A 7,704-nucleotide genomic window follows, 5' to 3' on the forward strand; every position below is an offset into this window, starting at 1 on the left:
GAAGAAGAAGAAGAAGAAGAAGAAGAAGAAGAAGAAGAAGAAGAAGAAGAAGAAGAAGAAGAAGAAGAAGAAGAAGAAGGAGAAGAAGGAGGAGGAGGAGGAGGAGGAGGAGGAGGAGGAGGAGACAGAAGAGGAGAAGAAGAAGCAGAAGGAGAGGGAAAAGGAGGAGAAAAAGAAGGAGAGAAAACAAAAAAAGAATCTAGGCACACATCTTACATGATTCATAAAAATTAACACAAAATAGGTCACAGACCTAAATGTAAAACACAAAACTATAAAATTAGAGAGTAATATAGGACAAAAATCTAAATCATCTTGTGTTGATAACTTTTAGATAGATATAGCACCAAAGACATGATTCATGAAAGAAAATATTGATAAACTGGACTTTATTAAGTTTGAAACTTTATGCTGCATAAAAGACACTATAAAGAGAATCAGAATATAATCTGCAGACCAAAAGAGAATACTTGTGAAAAATATATTTGATGATCATTATCCAAAATGTTCAGAGAACTCTTAAAACTTAACAATATAAAAATCAAGCAATGTAATTTAAAAAGTGTCAAAAATCTTCACAAATAATTCACCAAAGAAGGACTACAAATAGTAAATAAAAACATGAAAAATGTTCCACATCTTATGTCATCAGGGAAATGCAAGTTAAACAAGAAAGAGATATATTTAACAACTAGTACAGAATTAATATCAAAAGATGGAAAACACAAAATACTGGCAAGAATATGAAACAACATGAATTCTCATTTAATGCAGATCAGACTGTAAAATGTTACAGCCTCTTCAGAAGGCAGTTTGGTAGTTTCTTACAAAATGAAACACCTTATAACCCAACAATCACCCCATTTTAGTATTCATCCAAGGAAGAAAAATAGCAAAAAAGCTGCATGTGGATTTTTATAACAGCTTTATTTGTAAATGTAAAACTTAGAAGCAACCACCAGTAAGTAATGGATAAATAAACTGTGATACATCCAGATAATTCAGTACTACAATGAAGAGATATAAAGTCATAAAAAGACATGAAGGAAATTTCAATTCTGCTTACTAATGAAAAAAGCCAACCTGAAAAGACTACATGCTGCATAATTCCAGCTACAGTATATGACATCAGGAAAATGCAAAACTATGGAGAAGGTAAAAATATTGGTGACTTCTAGGGGTTAGAGAAGCAAAGGATATAAATAGACAAAAGCAGTGAATTTTGCAGGTAATGTAAACACTATGTAGGATATTCTAATGCTGGATATAAGTCATTACACATCTATCTCAGCCCATAGGATGTTCAACCTACTAACCCTAATACAGACTATAGAATTAAAGTGATATGATACATCAATGTAGTTTCATGAATTGAACAAATGTATCACTCCCCACAAAACACCAGCGTTAAAATACTGGAAATCAAACAGAAGTACGAAATCTTAAAAACTGTTAGAGAAAAGTGATAAATTACTCATAAAGGTGAGGCAGAGAATTATAGCAGACTTCTCAGTACAAATTTTAAAGTTCAGCAGAGCTTGGAGTGAAGTATTTCATGCCCTAAAACAGCTTCCAACCAAGACTGATAGGTATATCCTGTAACTATTGTACTGTCTCCCGAATGTAAGAAACTGAAAGGGTAGATAAGAACCAAAAGGTACAATAGATATTGTGAAAGGGAAAGAAATTACTCAAAGAGAAAGAACAACTGGGATAGGGGAAAGGTGAAAAGAAGAAAGAAAAAAATATATATATATATATGCACACACACACACACAAGATTGCTAAGATAATTGTACTACTAATTTCTATTAGTTCACTGAAAGGCACAGTTAATGCTCATATTGTTTGAGAAATTTTACTTGCTTATATCTGGTAATCTGAGCACTTTGAAGATAAAAATATGAAATATAATAACCATTGTTAATTTCCTATCATCTTGGTTTGAAATTCTGTATCATTTTTATTCTTTTTTCTTTTAAAAATAAATCAGAAATAGATACTTTTCAGAAAAAAAGAAATATAAATGGCCAATAAATCCATGAAAAAATGTTCACCATCTCTGGCCACTAGCAAAATGCAAATTAAAAAAGAACTGTAATTCTATCTTATTCCAGAAAGAATCAAGAAATCAAACAATAACAAATGCTGGCAAGTCTCCATAGGAAAAAGATACCCTTTTATATTGTTGGTAGAAATGTAAACTGCTACTATGGAAATCAGTATGGAGATATCTCAAAAAACTAAAAAGGGAAATTCTGTTTGACTCAGTTAGTTGCCTTCTATGCATCTTCATGCGTATTATTACACTGATATATGCGTACTCATGCTTACAGCAACACAAATCACAACAGCTAAATATGGGAAGCAGCCTATAAATCTAACAACAGAAGCATGAATAAAGAGATTGTGGTATTTATGTACAATGGAGCAGTACTCTGCCATAAAGAAGGATAAACCTGAGCCATTTGTAGGAAAAGGGATGCATCTTGGGACCATAATGTTAAGTGAAGTAAATCAGACCCACAAGCTTAGCTATTGTATGTATTCTCTTATATGAGAAACCCAAAATATAAATAAAGAACATATTAAATTATATGAAAATCTAATAGGAAGTTATGCTAAAATATTAATATACATATTAAATATAATAGGAAATATGGAGGTATTTCTTCTGATAAGGGGAGGGAGACCAAGAGATGGAGGGAGTGGGGAGGAAGGGGAATGAAGGTGATGAAGAAATGGTTAAGATGTGTTCTGTACTTGCACCAGCTCCACAAGAAGCATGACATCATTATGCATGGAAAACATGTATTAACAAAAAATAAAATAAAATTTAGCATTTTAACGTTTTTAAGTGTTGAACTTAAGTATATTTAAGCATTCTTAAGTGTTACTTGAAGTCGGGCTTGTCGTTGCATGTCTGTAATTCCAGCACATGGGAGGCTGAGGCAGGAGAATTGCCATGAGTTGGAGGCCAGCCTGGGCTACATAGTGAGTTCAAGACCAACCTGAGCTACATAGCAAGACACTGTCTCCAAAAAAGTTATTTGGTATTAAGTACATTCATGTTGTTATATAATTTTCATGACCATCTGTCTGTAGAACACATATCGCCTTCCATAACTAAATCCGTTCCCATTATATATATACTAATCCTCCATGTGTCCTCTCCCAGCCCTTGACAGTCACCATATACTTTCTGTGACTCTATGAAGCTAATTGTTTTACACACCTCATATAATTGGAATTACACAGGATTTTTTTGTGTATCTGGCTTGCCATATTTAGTCTTCAGGTTTATCCATATTGTATGTCCTTCTTTTTCAAGGTCAAGTAATATATAATAAAAGGGTATATAATAAAAGATATATAGATATATATAATACATTTTATTTGCCCATTCATATTTCATGGGCTGTTGAGTTGCTTTTACCTATAAATTAATGCTACTAGAACATGAATGCACAAATATCTCTTCAGTTCCTTGCTTTCAATTTTTCTTGTTATATATCAAGAAGCAGGATTGCTGGATTATATGGTAAATGTAGTTTTAATTTATTAAGGAACCATCATTCTCTTCTCTATAGTGACTATACCATTTTACAGTCCCAACAATACTTCCCAGTGTTCCAGCTGTTCCACAGCCTTGCCAACACCTGTCACTTATAGGGTTTTTTTTTTTTAAATAGTGGACAACCTAATGTGTGTCAGGTATATTTCATTATGGTTCTTGATGTGTATTTCCCTAGTGATCAGTGATATGGGACATCTTTCCAGGTGTATAATAACCATTTGTGTATCTCCTTTGGGAAAATAACAGTTCAGTTCCATTGCTCATATTCTAATTGTCTGCTGTTTATTTTAGTTGTGGAGTTTAAACTACTTTTAAAAACTGTGTAAACACTTTTAGTTAAACTGTGTATCAAGACCCATTACGTAAAATAGAAAAGGGCCGGGAACCACTCTGGTTGAATTGCACTAGTACAACAGGCATGGACCTGACAGCAGACATTTTTAAGTACTTCTTTCCCAAGCTCTTCTCCTCCGGCTCTTCTGCACCTTTCCCCAGCGACAGGAAGGCCTCTGGGGCTCCTCCATGGAAACCTTCTGTCTCACTGAAATAAACAGGTTTGAAAGTGCTAGACTAGATCATCTAGGTTGTCTCCTACCTACCAGACTGTGTTAATGTGAAAAATTAACACATTTTAATTATGTGAAGGAGAAGCTATTTAAAATAAAGGAACATTTATCAATATTTGTTTTCAGAGAGCATTCCATGATGTTCACTTTCTTCCATAAAAGTTTTGTTTTTGTTTTTGAGGCCGAGAGGTGAGACCCGTTCCCTGAAAGAACAATGACCTATCCCATGGTGCATCACCGTGTCCTCTGACTGGGTTGAGAAGAAAGCAGGCAAAAAGAAGGAAGCTGCCAATTTTAATAGAGGTCCAGAAAAGGACATGAAGAAAATGGAGATGCTGTCACAGAGCCTCAAGTAGGAGAGAAGAAAAGCAAAGAGGCCAGTGGCTGAGACCTCAGAAGTAGATCTACTGACCAAGGAGCTCAAGGACTATGAGAAGAAGAAAGCTGATACTTATGCTCTCACTGGTATCCTGGCCTCTCACCCAGCAGCCCTGACAGTCACATTATCAATGCCTCCCTCACTTTCCATGGTCAGGCTCTGCCCAGTGACACCAAACTGGGATTAGTCTCAGGCCAGTGTTAAGGCCTCATTGGCTCAAATGAAATTGGAGAATCCATGCTGCTATCTGGAAGCACGAAGTGCCCATCCCTGAGCCCACTGACATCTACAGTCTAACTCACGAGATGCCTCACAATTACAAGACACCCTTGCAGTGTGTGATGGATGTGCTTACAGAGCAGACCCTGCTGGAGAGGGAGGCTGGCTGGCTCATGAGGACATGGAGTGTGAGAAGCTCACAGAACTCTAAGTGCCTGGAGAAGCTGGAGGCTGATGCAGCAGAAGTGAGGGCCTCATGCATCTTGTAGCCACTGGGTTTCACACCTGTCGTGCAGCACAAGAAGCTAAAATACTTCAGTGGGGGCAGGAGGATGAGGGTTACCCTTGCCAGGGCCCTCTTTATTCAGCCCTTCATGCTGCTCCTGGATGAGCCCACCAGCTACTTGGACTTAGATGCTTGTGAGTGGTTGGAAGAAGAATCAAGGATTTTTAAACACATCCTGATCCTCAGGTTCCATTCCCAGGATTTGCTGAATGGTGTCCATGCCAATATCAGCCACATGCACAAGCAGACACTGAAGTATTATTATGTGGATAATTACAGCTGGGCTGGGAAGACACAGCTGGAGATGGAGGAGAACAAAATGGAGAAATTTTGTTCTCAAAATGGAGAACAAAATGGAGAACAAAATGGAGAGAAGATCAGATTGCATACGTGAAGAACTACATTGCAAGGTGTGTTCATGGCAGTGCCAAGCTGGCCTGGGAGGCCCAGGGCAAGAAGAGGACTCTACAGAAAACGATGGCATCAGGACTGACAGAGAGGGTTGAGAGCAACAAGACACTATCATCTTTTTTCCCACAATGTGACAAGATTCTTCCACCTATTTTTATGGTGTAGAATGTGAGCTTCAAACAAACAAAAGATAGGTCTTGTGCTTACAATAACCTAGAATTTGGAATTGACCTCAACATACAAGTGGCTCTTGTGGGGCCCAGCGGAGTAGGAAAATCCACTTATTAGAAACTGCTAACTGGACAGGTACTGGAATGCAGATTATGTCAAGATAAGGCATTAACATTAGCATCTTTCCCAGCAGCTGGATTTAGATATCTCACCTTTGGAGTACATGATGAAGTGCTACTCTGAGATCAAGGAGAAGGAAGAAATGAGGAAGACCACTGAGTGATATGGCCTTAGTGGGAAACAGCAGGTATGTCCACCCTAGACCATGTTGGATGGACAGAAGTGTTGCATGTGTCTGACATGGCTGGCCTGGCACAACTCCCACATGCTCTTCCTGGACAAATCCACCAACCAACTAGACATCAAGACCATTGAGGGGCTGGTAGATGCCATCAATGAGCTTCAGGTTGGGATCATGCTGCTCAGGCATGACTTCAGACTCATTCAGCAGGTTACACAATCTGGGTCCATGACAAGCAGAAAATCACCAAGTGGCCTGCAGACATTCTGGCCTCCAAGGAGCATCTCAAGTCCAAGCTGGTATGATGGAGACCACTGTCTTGGTTACTTTTTTCTCACTGTTGGAACAAAATACCTGACGCTCTCACACCCATAATCAAACTCTAACAGCCTGCCCCATGGCAGCATGAGGCTTTGGGGGGACACCCAGACATAAACCATAACAACCACTATGAAGCAGCTCTGAGAAGGACTTATATTTACCAATTGGCTTTCCTTGTTTACTTGTGAGCCACTGGGCCCTACTGAGACCTATGATGGGGGGTAGAGCCATGAGGCCTCAAAGGACAAGATAAGATCACAGTGGAGGATGTTTGGCTGGAACCTCCATTAGCTTAAGAGAAGACTGCAGCTGCAGGCATCTCACTCCTGCACTGAAGGCTTTCCTGTAGATAACATAGTTATCCTAAATTAACATAAGTATTACTTGGAGAATTCTGTAATGGGTTCCCCAAGTCCTGCCCAGAGTCCTGCATTTTCTTCAGTATCCCCCTCCTTTATTTGAAAACCTAATAAATACAGGCCACTCAGGGAAGTCTGTGTCAATCAGAACCCTGAAATCATTTCAATTGTCTCATTTATTTAAACCTTCACTGTCCACTCATTTGGGAGATTACGGGCCTGATCAGCCCACAATAACTAAGAATTATTAAGTTAATACTGGTAGATAAGGAGCCCCAGATCACTAAGAGGATCCACAACATGTAGCCCATGGCCAGGCTTGGGCCAGGAGCACAATGACCAGGTGATCCCTCACCAGTCACTTAGGATAAGTCCTTGGAGCTACATGCCAACATGGCTGCCCTGGTTCCTCCCTGCCTCAGCCTGTCTGCACTGCACTCTATCTTACTTACACCTGTCCATCTCGCACCTCCTCCTGATTACATCATCCACTGGGTTTAGCTAGCTGCTTCCTCCTACCTTTCCTGGTTTCCTTGCCCTGAAATAGATATAGACAGAGGCCCCTGACAGTTGGCCCAATAGTCAGGACTCTGAATTTTGCCCATTTAGAACTTTAAGAGTCTCATCTTTTGGATTTTGCTGATATTGAAGAAATAACCCCCCAGCTTACTGCCCCTATTCCTTTTTGGTTTGGAGCTCTGGACCAGAGCCTCATCCTGATCAATTTTTTCTTTTTTAAAGAGAAAAAAAAAACCCAATAGATCAGTTTTTAAATAACTTTTGCATGGTGTAACTTTTAGACCTGTATGACATCTTCAAAGCATCCAATAAAGGAAGAAGCAAAAAAGAAAAGAAAAAAAGACTTGGTTTAACACATAAGTCAGATTTATGAAATATTCTTCTGAAACACTATGAAGATTTTTTTATTCATACATTAACAGATTCTTGCAATAAATCTCAGTCATATCTCTTGGTGTACAATGATTGGACACATTTGTTTACAGAGTGTTTTAAAATAATGCACTATAAAAAGGTCCAGGGATATAGCTCAGCAATGCAGCCCCTGCCTGGCAAGCACAGGGTCCTGAGTTTGGTTCCCAGTATTAGTATACTG

The 7,704-nt window shown here is 38.7% G+C and overlaps 1 pseudogene; it reads left to right on the top strand.

The window, feature by feature from the left end:
* The first annotated feature begins 2,659 nt into the window (after positions 1 to 2,659).
* LOC102005574 lies at positions 2,660 to 6,896 on the top strand (annotated as a pseudogene).
* The last annotated feature ends 808 nt before the right edge of the window (positions 6,897 to 7,704 follow it).

The sequence above is a fragment of the Chinchilla lanigera genome, unplaced genomic scaffold (assembly GCF_000276665.1).
Source record: "Chinchilla lanigera isolate Chin_1 unplaced genomic scaffold, ChiLan1.0 scaffold00062, whole genome shotgun sequence".
Classification (NCBI taxonomy): domain Eukaryota; kingdom Metazoa; phylum Chordata; class Mammalia; order Rodentia; family Chinchillidae; genus Chinchilla; species Chinchilla lanigera.